Here is a 12,054-nt window from a genome sequence, read left to right on the forward strand (position 1 = left end):
TATGGTCAACATGCTATAATGTGTATGATGTGGTGGTGTTCCTGGATGTGGTTCCAATTCCTGGATATTAAATGTTCATCTGCAATTTCCTGTAGTGATCCCCGGATATTTGTTCTTCAAGTACAATGAAGAAGCATATGACGTGGTTAAGGTACATTTGAATCAAAACATATTTAGAATTGCAGTTGCAAGAATATTTCCACTCATATCTTAAGATGTTTAAAGTGAAAGGGATCTTATTCTAATTGTGACTGCCCTAATTCTACATGCTAACTGGCATTAAGTGACCAGTGTGTAGGATGTAGTGGCATCTAGCAGAGAGGTTGCAGATTATGTTGGCTGCAAAACTCGCAAAAACACAAAAGGCACTCACTAGAGCCAGTGTTTGGTTTGTCTGTTCTGGGCTACAGTAGAAACATGGCTGTGCAACATGGTAGACTCAGTGGAAGAGAACCTGCTCCCTATGTAGAAATGATCATTCTGAGGTAACGAAAGGTAGGTAACAGTTATTCTTGTCTTTAGGTGATTATACACTAATGAAAATGTATTTGCACATTACAACCCAGTTTCCAAAAAAAGCTGGGACTATGTTAAAACCTAAATAAAAACAGAATACAATCATCGGCAAATGTGTTTACAAACAGTGGTTTTCCAAACTGTTCCTGAGCCCATGTATTAATATCCTTTATCCAATCATGTGTTCACATGAGTGGTGAGTGACCCTCTCTCCATTCTTTCTCGTGAATGGCTGAGTCTTTCCAGGATGTTCCTCTCATACTCAATCATGATACTATCACCTGTTACCAATCAACCAGTTTACCTGTGGAATGTTCCAAACAGGTGTTTTTGGGGCATTCCACATCTTTCCCAGTCTTTAGTTGCTCCTGTCCCAAAACATGTTGCTTCATCAAATTCAGAATCAGAAGCAGAATCAGAAGCAGATATTTACTAAAATCAATGAAGTTGATGAGGTCAAACGTTAAATATATTGTCTTCATAAGCATCCCAACTTCTTTATAATCTAAGTTGAATATTCCATCTCTGCTATCTGATCAATCTAAATCTTAAACACCGGCCCGTCAACTCTCCCTGCTCTTTTATTTGCTTCTATCTGATAGATCTCTTAATTTTCTATGACTCAGTCCACACTGAGTGTTTTTTCAGTGAGTGTTATTTGCAGAGCTTTAACTGTTCTCTCTCCTCATGCCTCTCAGTGCATGGAGAGCTGTTTTCTCTCCTGCTGTGCTCTATGCTGGACTGTTACAGTGTGTAACCATCGTTTCCGCTTCTCACAGCCATAGGGTTCTATGTTGTTCTCCAGTTCATTCCTTCAGGTACTGTTCCATCTCTATCTGTGCTGCTAACTGTGCACACATGATGTGCTGTGATGCTTCACTGGCTGCGATGCATTGGCAGGTATGGACTGGTTATTGATTTCCCCTGAAGTGGGTGTCAGTTCTGTGTGGACCCAGTGGGGCATGGACCACATCCTGCTTCACCCTTATCCCACTCACAGACACATCCGGAAGGGGAGCCTGGGGTGGAGATGGCCACCTTTGAAATCTAATTGGCCAACCGAAGCACCACCCCATCATCCTAAAGTATGATTGGCTATCTGCCGATTGACAAGCAGCACCTTAGTTCCAACAACTGAGTATTTTGAATAGTATTCTGAATATTTCTTTTGTATGTAGCCTACAATTGGAGTTACTATTTCTTTCTGGGGACTTAAAGAAGGAAGTATGGAAGCTTTATATTATAATTGTATGGTGCCACTCTTGTTGCAATTGGTAGGGCTATTTATCTTTTAAATCATTTCAATGCACTTTTTGTGAGTCACTTTGGATAAAAGGGTCAGCTTAGTGAATGTAATGTTAATAAAACCCCTTAGAAATGTGAGAAACATTAAGACGCTAAGATACTATATTAACCAGCAGGGGGCAACACCACTGGCTGCAAAAAGAGGTCTGATTGTATGTGAGCTTATGAGAAAATGTCCCTATTTCTCACTTGATTTCTTACCTCAGTAACACTTCTTGTAATAAATACAAACTGCTGTCTGTTTTAAATGTTTTAAAATAGATTTAAAAACTGTCGTAATGAAGACCTGCTAGTCACCTTCCACAGCCTGACAGCAGTCCTGTCTGTTAGTGAGAGTACCAGTTGGAAACTGTCAAAGGAGGGCAAACAGTATTAATGTTTGCAATTAAAAGGCCCAGCCAAAATGACTCTAGAGCATCCAGAATCGAAATCCTGGCGTTGTGCCTGGTCATTTGCCAGTTAGCTCTATAACACAGAGTACAGCTGAGGCTGATGGGCTTCCATTCGTTTTGAAGGTATGTTGTCATAAACCAAACAAAGCCAGATTTTGATGTGCTGGTGACACCAGAAAAGAAGTCAATCGATCTTAAAAGTCAGTCGGATTCATCCTCTCAAAAACATACCACACTTTGTGACAGTCCATGTTGTAGAAATATTTTACTGAATAAGAGCTGTTTTTTCCTGGTGTGAGATGAAACATCAAGAGGTCGCCTTAATCCTCTGGGGACCTTGAAATTTCATCCATCCAATAGTTGTTGAGATATTTCAGTCTTGGTCAAAGCCGTGGATCTAAAGCAAAGAAGGCAAAAAAAATGTCTAAAATGTTTAATTTCAGCATGGCCTATGTGTATCAATTTCAACAAAAAAAGACTCTCTCGCAGCTCCAGTTGAAAACTCACGACAGTGCTTTGGATTTAATATTTGCAGGTGTAAAGGCAAAAAGCTAAGTTTTTTTAACCTACATTTTTCTTTAATTATGACAGTTTTGTATAAATAGCAAGCTAAAAAATGCTTACTGGTTCATTTTATTTCTGTTTGATTTGCTTTTATTCAGGCATTTTAAAACTCATCGGTATGCGGGCTATATAGTCTATTTTCCTCTTCCTTCAGTTCCAGGCAGCCATTAATTTCCATTCAGTCTTGTTACGGTTTGAAAATCCGAAACTTGCTTGAGATTTGTACTTCATCACAGTGAACATCAAGTCTGCATTTATTTTTGTCAAAGTTGCATTATTGATGTGAGTTTAGCTGGGGTATGAGTTAAGTGGACAACTGTTTGTATTATACAGAACTGAATGGAAACCAATAGGTGGTTGGATTGGTAGATAAAACACATCCAAATTATACGTAAAATTTGGTAGCAGAATGGTCAGTTGTGTTGTAAATGAGAACATGCTTGTAGTGAAAAGGCTAAAACATGCAAAACTACTATGTTTGTGGTAGGCAGCAGCACACGTGACAGGCATCAGTAGAGCTGATGGGACTGACAGTGGTATGGGATCTTTACAGCTGAGCAAGCGTATGACCCATTAACCAGCGCTCCGGTTCTCCTACATAGAAGCAGCATACTGGCTCAGTATTGACTGACCTGATCTGTCCTCTTTCAGCACTTCTCTGTTCATTAGGCAGATTTCCACAGGCAGCCTTTTGTTTTAGAAGAAGCGTAATCAGAACTAAAATACCATGACATGATGATGATTCCTCTTCGTTTTGTGTGACTGCTTCTACCAGGAACAAACACCTAGTCATGATGTCCAAAACAGATGCACGAAAGTCTAATCAAAGCTCACAAACTGAATGTATTGAGTGAGACAATGAACCAGCACATTCCTCTCTGTACCTGTCCTCTCCTGTCATATCATCAGCTTCATTTCAATCCCAATCATCTTCCTCTTTCCATCCTGTATTTTTTCCCTGCATGTATCTGATTACCTCCAACCTGTTTTTGCATGTGCATACCAGGCAGGGTTTTTTTTTAGATAAGTGTGTGTGTGTTTGATAAGATAGCAGGAGTTTTTGCCCTTGGTTACATATTTGCAGCATCAAATCAGACACTGCAGTGTCAGAGATTTCTCACTGCGTGGAAAGTTCAAAGAGCAAAATAGTTGCAATTCTGATTAAGACCTCGTTGTTAAATGAGATATCTACAGCCTTAACAATGCAACAGCAAATTGACTTCTGAGATGAAAGTGAAACTCATTTTTGATGTTAGAGTTCTTACCCAATTGTAAAACCCTCTAAAAAGCAGGACTAACGCTGTCTTGGCTGTTAATATCAGTAAAGTTTTTAATCTATTTTAAAATCAAAGTGAAATTAAATTTCATTATGTCAAGAAATCAGTTTGATCCTTCACTTGCATACTTATTTGGTCAAAATTTTATTTAACAAAAAACCCAGAAAGTTTTATTTATTTCTCTGCAGTGACAGTGACTCCTAAATTACTGTTATCCAGGGAGGGTCAATCTTTTATTTCGTCTGAAGATGTCGGTGCTGTAATTTGATTGGTGCCTTGTGGACGGACACTCAGCATAGTGCATAATATCACCTCAGTTCAGCCACACAGACATTCACCTGCTGAGGTGTCAGCATTATTGGTCCTGTCTGTGAATTGAGCCTCTGCTATGAATCACAGGGTAACCAAAATCATCACAACTGGACCAATGACCTTTACTTTTTCAGGTATTGAATAAAAACTGACATCTAACACGTCTAGCTACTGTTAGCAAGGTATGTAAGTTGCTTCCACTCGGACAGCAGAAGCTAGTTAACCTGGCGTGCAAACTTCCACTTTCAGAATGAGGCACAAACTTCACAGCACAATGGGTGCTGGGACAACAGCTCAAAGGGCTTGTTGGAAATGAGGGAAAATGTGTTGTATCAGCGTTCATAATGCAAAATGGAAGTTGACAGCAGATTTATTTACCAGTTTTATCCTTGTTTGAAAAATGGAGAATAGCACAATAGCTATAGTATCATTCAACTTTCTATTTCCTTACCCAAAAAGTGAGACATCTAATTAAACCCGTCACATGTACAGGATTAGTTCTGAATCACCAGCAATGGTGCTGAGGTCCATTTAGAATCGTGGGGCAGGTCAGTAACAGCTGGCCTCTATGTGCTGGCTTCAGCAGAGTTGTTTTTGAAGAATCTGGATAGTGATGTTCTTCACGTGTGCCTCCATCACCTCCTCGTCTGCCACTAGCGTCATTATGACCATTGGTCACGGGGCCTCATGTGCATAGAGAATGTGTGTGTGTGTGTGTGTGTGTGTGTGTGTGTGTGTGCCAGCTGTCTTTAGAGTGGACCGTTGGATCACAGCTGGTACTCAGCAGTACAGCAAAACGGTCATGAGCAGCTGTCATTTGGACTGAACTGAACTGTGGGAAAGTATCTAATACAGACAACAACCAGCCAAGTACAGTGTGTGGAGCAATTGCTCCCCTGGTGCCTGCATGTTTGAAGCACATGGCACAAAAAGTGCCCCCTTGGATGTCTTTAGGTTAGGAAAAAACACGAAAGTGCCCTCTTGGTGGCCCAACATGCAGGAAAACGTGACATAGTGCTCTCTAGGGTGCCGTTCAGGTCGAGAAAATGCTACACAGTGCTGTACAGGCTGCCCTCCATGGTAGAAAATGAATAAGCCTAGTTTGAATGTCTAATAGTTCCCTGTATGTTTTCATTATGGATGCGCAGTAGTTCTACACTAGTCTAAATCTGAATCACATAATAAAACTATTTCAAACTTTATTTATAGATTTAGATTTTAAGCAGGGTTTGAAACATTTCATCATAAATGCATCACAGCTTTCTGCATGCTGCTGCCTCGACACATACAGCTGGTGTCCTTTTTATTCTCTTGGCCCCTGCCCCTCAGAGAGCCTGAGAACACCACTGATGCAGCAGAGTAGGACAACAAAACAACAAGACTGTACATTTGTCAAACACAGTATGCGTAAAAACTTGTGTCACGGATCAAATTTAAACCTTTTTCAGAGAGCAGCGGCTCAGTGAACATGCTGGAAAACTCGATGGCTTCATCTGTACTTTAAGCATTACTGTCCCAGGAGAACATTTCCCAGAGGAAGACTAAAAGGCTGATGCTTTCACAATTCAAGTAGAACTGAAGTTGATTCAGGCTGATTCCCCAGTGTGACAGCAACTGAAGTGTCTGAAAACCTCCCCGGGAGAGAACCTCGATTTCACAAATTGATCAGAATTTGTAATGAATTAAGCCCAAATCTCTTCCTCCATGTTAAAACAGCCTGGAACAAAGACAGACAGGAAGAGCCTGGAGCAGCTCAAGTAGATCCTCACAGAGACCAAAACACACCCAGCATGTTCAGACCATGTAAATAATACACACAACAGCAACATTCTCATAAACAATGACAGCCTTTTCTTTCTCTTTCAGTTCTACTTTCATCCCCTTCTGTCTTTTCTCCTTCCTCACTGAGCTGAGGAGCTTTTCAGGGAGTAAAAACCCTGCTCTGATTACAAATGCACGATGTAGCCCACTTTTGGCTCTAGCTAATGTCCGTAAAACTGCTTCCATAAGGCTGCAAAAAAAAGCTGCATGAGGAGACTGCACGTTCCTCAGTCCCTTTTGCTTCAGTTAAGCGTGCAGTATGTCACAAACACAAAAACAAATAGGCCTTTTGTATTTCATGCTAATGTCATATATACTGAAGGCACATCAAACACATATGCATCATGTATCCACACCATGTACCATCACATGTCATAGTATGATAAATGAAAGGTTTCTTGGATGGTGGCTGATGATGGCAGCGCTTTTGAAGCAGTAACAGTGACATCTCATACACAGAGAATGAAAGATGTCCCAGTGAATCAAACACTGTTTGAGCTGCAGCATCCTATCACACACAGACTGTGTAAATGTTGTGTCACATTGAATCTGTGTGTGATGAGATAGTGCAGCAACACAGACTGGTGTGCCTCCAGTTTTTCTTCGGGAATCTGCTTTGTCAAATGACTGTTTTTCAGGATCATAAACTACTTTAGAGGGCTGTCGTGGCAGTTTGTCACACTGTTTTTATTCTGCTTTAACACACAGCCTTCTTTCATCTTCCATGCCAGGCTGCATGGCATCACACAGCCAGAGGACAGTTACTAAATTCTAATAGTGCAATGAAACGCAGTAAAATAAGTGGAGCAATTTTAATGTGAAATAACCTGGTGATCCGGCGGGAAACCTCCGGATATGTAGGTTACTGTCGGGTGTTGTTTCTCGTCTCGTCGACCCACTTCACCACTCATCTTCCTGAGGAAGAGTCCGCCTGTGAGCCTGGATTAATATTTCACTATTGTTGTACAAGGGATTTGTGTGTGTGTGTGTGTGTGTGTGTGTGTGTGTGTGTGTGTGTATATATAAGTGTATTTATGCAAGTGTTTGTGTCCATCACATATGTGTGTGCATGCGTGCATTTAGGCGTGCATGTGCAGAGGCTTATCTGTGTCTGTGCATGTGTTTGCAGATTCATCAGTGCAACATGGCTGCCTCTACTGTACTGCATGTCTGCCTGATTGCTTCTGTGAATGCCTTCATTCACTTGTGCCGCTGTGTGTGCTCAAGTGTATTTGCATGCACACTTATGTTATTTTGCTCAACTATTTATCAGGTCAAAGGTCACTGTTATATTGTTGATGCTGGATAAGCCCAGCAGATGTGCCTCTTTTCAACAGTACACATACATACGAGAGCAAACAACAGACCACACTGGCTGTTATCTCCAAATCTTGTTCTATACGGTGGCCTCCTGAAGTATTCAGATCCCTTCCCTTTTTGCACACTTTGCTGTGTTGTAGATTTCATTGATCGAATTGGTCAAATGCACTCTTTAGGCAATTAATTCTACACACAATTTAAATGTTCCCAGCAGCACAGTGGGCTGCATCACAGTAAAAAAAAAAAACAAAAAAAAAAACACCAGGACTCTTTGTAGGGCTGGTTGTCCAGCATGTCTTCAATCTGGCTGGTCATTCACTTAAAGGTCATGAGGAAAAAGATCCTCTGCTATGATGAGACAAACCATGCCTGATGAATACTGGGTCCTGCTCTGAAGCATCATGCTTCTGGTCAGAACTGAGGGAAGAATGGATGCAGCCAAATGTAGACAGGAAAAGCTGAGTGGACTCAGCTCAACCTCAGACTGAGGAGATGGTTCATTAAATTCAGAATAAGCATATATTTACAAAAATCAACAAAGTTGATCAGGCAAAGCATTAAACATATTGTCTTTGTACAGTTTTCAGTTGAGTATGTAAAAAGGATTTTTTTTTTGTATGACAGGTGATAGTAAAACTGTGACACCTAGAACATGTAACAACATGTAGCTAGTGTCATGTAAGCAGGAATAGAACATCAAGTTGATCGTGGGGGCTGAGATGTAACTCTGGATAAAAATCACCAGCAGTAATGCTGTATTCTATCTTCAAATAAACCCTCATTCAACATTTCAGTGAGTACACTGCGTTGTATTCAATTAAGTGGACTAAGTGGTCTATTCGGAGCATGTTAAAACTGCCACTACACCAGAGAACATCTGTTCTTAGATGCTCCCCATCCACCCTGACTGAGCTTGAGGTGATCTGTCAGGGTGGATGGGAGAAACTGGCTGAGTCACAACAGCATTTAAAAAGGCTTGTTTGCACATGCCATGGAATCACTGTCATCAGCTTATTCGGTTGAGGGGGTAAAGTAAACCAGCACCGTTGACCAACTACAAGCCTTGAGTCCTGACTGCTGAACTTCGACAGAACGGAGAGCTGCAGAGTCCAAAATGGAGGAAGAATGACATCGTATAACCTGCTTCACAAATATTGCTATTGTATTAACAGTCAGCTCTCCAAGTACAGTAGTTCACCAACTAGCCCTGAGAGTAGACACTGGGTCAGCAAGCTTCTAGAACCACGTTATCACGGCGATGCGTGGATGTATGCATGCTCTGTTACTTTCTAGTGTAACCAGGCTTCTCCAAAGAACATAAGAATACTTCTTCCTACATGTTCACTTTGTCACTCTGGGTTATTGTGTGTCAATTGAATTGCCAAGAAAAAGTAAATGTTATCCATTTGAAATGAAATGTACAACACAATAAAGTGTTTCCAAAGCCGCTGTACATGTGGTGGCACTGACTGCATATTTGTGGCTTCACCAATACTTTCTTGACAATAGCCTGCGGTTTTCTCTACGGCTCCTATACTCATTAGCTGATATTCATAACACTCTAATTCCAGTTTATGCAATTTTCTGTGGGCAGGGGAAAATTATGAGACAGTGTGTAGGTGTGTTTATGAGCACTGCAACATATGATCACTGATACAAAAGTGTAAGAAAGAGTAATGACTTCAATTATGGTGCCTATCACTGGCACAGGAAGCATCCATCTGATACAGAAGCAAAATATATCAATATAACTGTTCCTGTGTATTACATCGAGAGAGAACAGATTATTGTGTGCGACGCTTGAGAATATTTATTATTGAGCCATAAAAACTGATATGGTTAAGTGAATAGTGCACATTGCTTTTCCCTCAAGAGGTGCCAGTTGGTAATTGAGCGATTTCTCCTCCTCCGGCTCTATAATGGGCTTGTCATGCTGTGCTGCTCAATGCATCTTCAAAAGGAACCAACTCTCTGTGGCTCAGAGGCGAGGGCTGTAAACTAGGTCGCCAGAATGAGCCAAGGAATTTTGCAAGACAGGAAAGAAAGTTTGTGCGTGTGTGTGCATGGGGGGCTAAAATAGTGCATTATTAAGGTGTAATGGCTTGGGCTTGAGTGAATGCTTCTGGTTTGATTTATTTGGGTCTGGGGAGACATTTCCAAATGTGGCTTGTGTGCTGTAACAATGCTATAAAGACACTCGTTTATTCAAGAGGCACATTTCTATTGTTTGTTGTGAGAATTATGTAAAACTGAGGCAGAGCTGAAGGTAAGATGAGGGTGAAATCACCAAGGCTATTGTGAGAAAGGAGGCCAGCATGTTCCTCTGCCAGCATCATCAACAAATTCAGACAACTCTTATCAGCACTGACAGTCAGATAAACGCATGTTTTGACCTCTGAGGCCATGTGCATGAGCATTCGAATGCACCAATGTCTCCTGTGTGTAAGAGGTGGAAAATAATGATGATGGTATTCCCCTCATCTCCATCGGTTTTTGTCTGCCTAACATTGTCCCAGCCATAAAAGGTGTCACACCATTAAAACACCCCTCTCTTTCCCTTTCTGCCCTAATGTTGGTGGCAGGAGAGGGTGTGTGAGTGCATGTGTGTGTGGGTCTAATGGTGTGAGACAGGGGGTTCTTGCATGTGGAGATAATAGCCTAGTTGAGTGCCTGACCTTGGAAGCTTTTACATTTGACGAGGTGAGATCCCATGAGCCTTTTCAGCATCTTACTGCTTGCTGCGGCTTTGTGTGTGTGTGTGTGTGTGTGTGTGTTCATCCTTGCTTGCTTGTGTGGACATACAGTAAGCAATTATATCTATTGCATTTGTGTCTGTGTGTGTGTGCATATGTGTGTGTGTGAAAGAGAGAGAAAGACAGGTAAACAACCACAAACAGAGGGCAAGTATTGTGTTTGTGAGTGTGGCTGCAGAAGTGTGTCACAGCAGCATCTTCCTCGAGCTCACATATGCAAGCGACCAGTAAAAACATGGCACCCTGGGGCCTATAATTCAGCTGCATTTCTCCAATAACTCAGACCTGCATGTCTAACTCATGAAATATGTAAACAGAAACTCGGTATGCAGTTTTGTCTGAAGCCTAGTCCTTTGTGTGTGTGTGTGCATGTTGACAGTGGTGGATGTGTGCCAGTGAGCATGCATGGGTGTGCACGTGTCTGTGCTTGCATGTATGTGTAGAAAGGGTGTAGATGAATTATAGAGAGGCACTAGATTTCTGAGATCAGGCTATCAGAAAGAAGTACAGCTATGGCTGCAGCTGATGAACAGGGTTTAGGTCGACATGTGCGTACAGTGTTTGCATTCTTTGACCTGAGTGTACACGCAGCCTGACTGACACTGTGACACAGTGATATGATTATTAATACGCAGGCCATCCACTTATCAGAACTTGCTAGTTTTAGTCTTGACAAGTTAACAGATTTTTCATTTCAAAAACTGCAGTCAAGACATCTCTGATGACAATAAAAACAGAAAATAGTTGTTCAGATTTGGCTCATTAACCATGAAAATGCATTTGGTTTTTAAGCAGAATTTACTGGTGAAGGGACAAGTATGTAGTCCATTAGTGTGTGGTCTGTGGTTGTGGGATCAAAAGGAGCAGCAAAAGGCAAATTCTCGTGGTTGTTCATGCGCGAATTCTCATGTGAGAAATAGACGCCTCAAATAGGACCGGTTAATAAATAGGCCTGGAAGTGAGCAGACATTGCAGCTCATATTTCAGCTATTTAGCTGATGCATGAAAGTGGTGGAAAATGAAGGCGCTGTATCTGAGGGAAGGTGGGGAGAGAGTGTGCTTCACTGGAAATCATGGGGAGGACGAGAATAAGAGCAGTGAAATATTTGTACCTACTGTATTTCTACTTTACATGGGGTTGACGGACTTATTCTAGAAAGACTTAGACAGTAAATAAGTGCATTAATAGAACAGACTTCCAAGCCATGCTAGCAGTTCTGTCAGCATGTACTTATGCACAGCTGTGCTTTTATAGCTAAACACTGGAATTAGCATGCTAATAATCACAATGATTATGTGAACATGCTGATGTTAAGTACGAATATTGTTTAACATATTCACCATCTTATCTTAGCATGTTAGCATGCCCACATTTACTAATAAGTCCAGCTGAGGTTGCTGGGAATGCCAGTTGGTACACAGTCATAATCCAAAGTAACACATTCCAATTTTGTCCTTGTGATGGTGCAACAGGAAAAGTTGGAGGATCACGACAGTCATTAGAAATCATCCTCTGAGGACCAGTGATGTCTGTGCTAAGCACCATGGCAATCCATCCAATAGTTGTTGAGATGTTTCAGCACTACATAGATAGAGGACAAAGCACTGATGGAGATCAGGAGAAAATGGAGGTGGAGAGACAGCTGAGAGGGAAAGGGAGGACATTAACATGGGAAAGAAATGGGGGTGGGGCAAAGAGGGTCAAAGAGGAGAGGATTAGAGAGAAAAAAAGAAAAACAAGGACATGGGTCCTATGAGGAAAGATTTTATAAGAAGTCCACTTTCTTACGAATG

This window comes from Chaetodon auriga, chromosome 10 (assembly GCF_051107435.1).
Source record: "Chaetodon auriga isolate fChaAug3 chromosome 10, fChaAug3.hap1, whole genome shotgun sequence".
In the NCBI taxonomy this organism is placed as follows: domain Eukaryota; kingdom Metazoa; phylum Chordata; class Actinopteri; order Chaetodontiformes; family Chaetodontidae; genus Chaetodon; species Chaetodon auriga.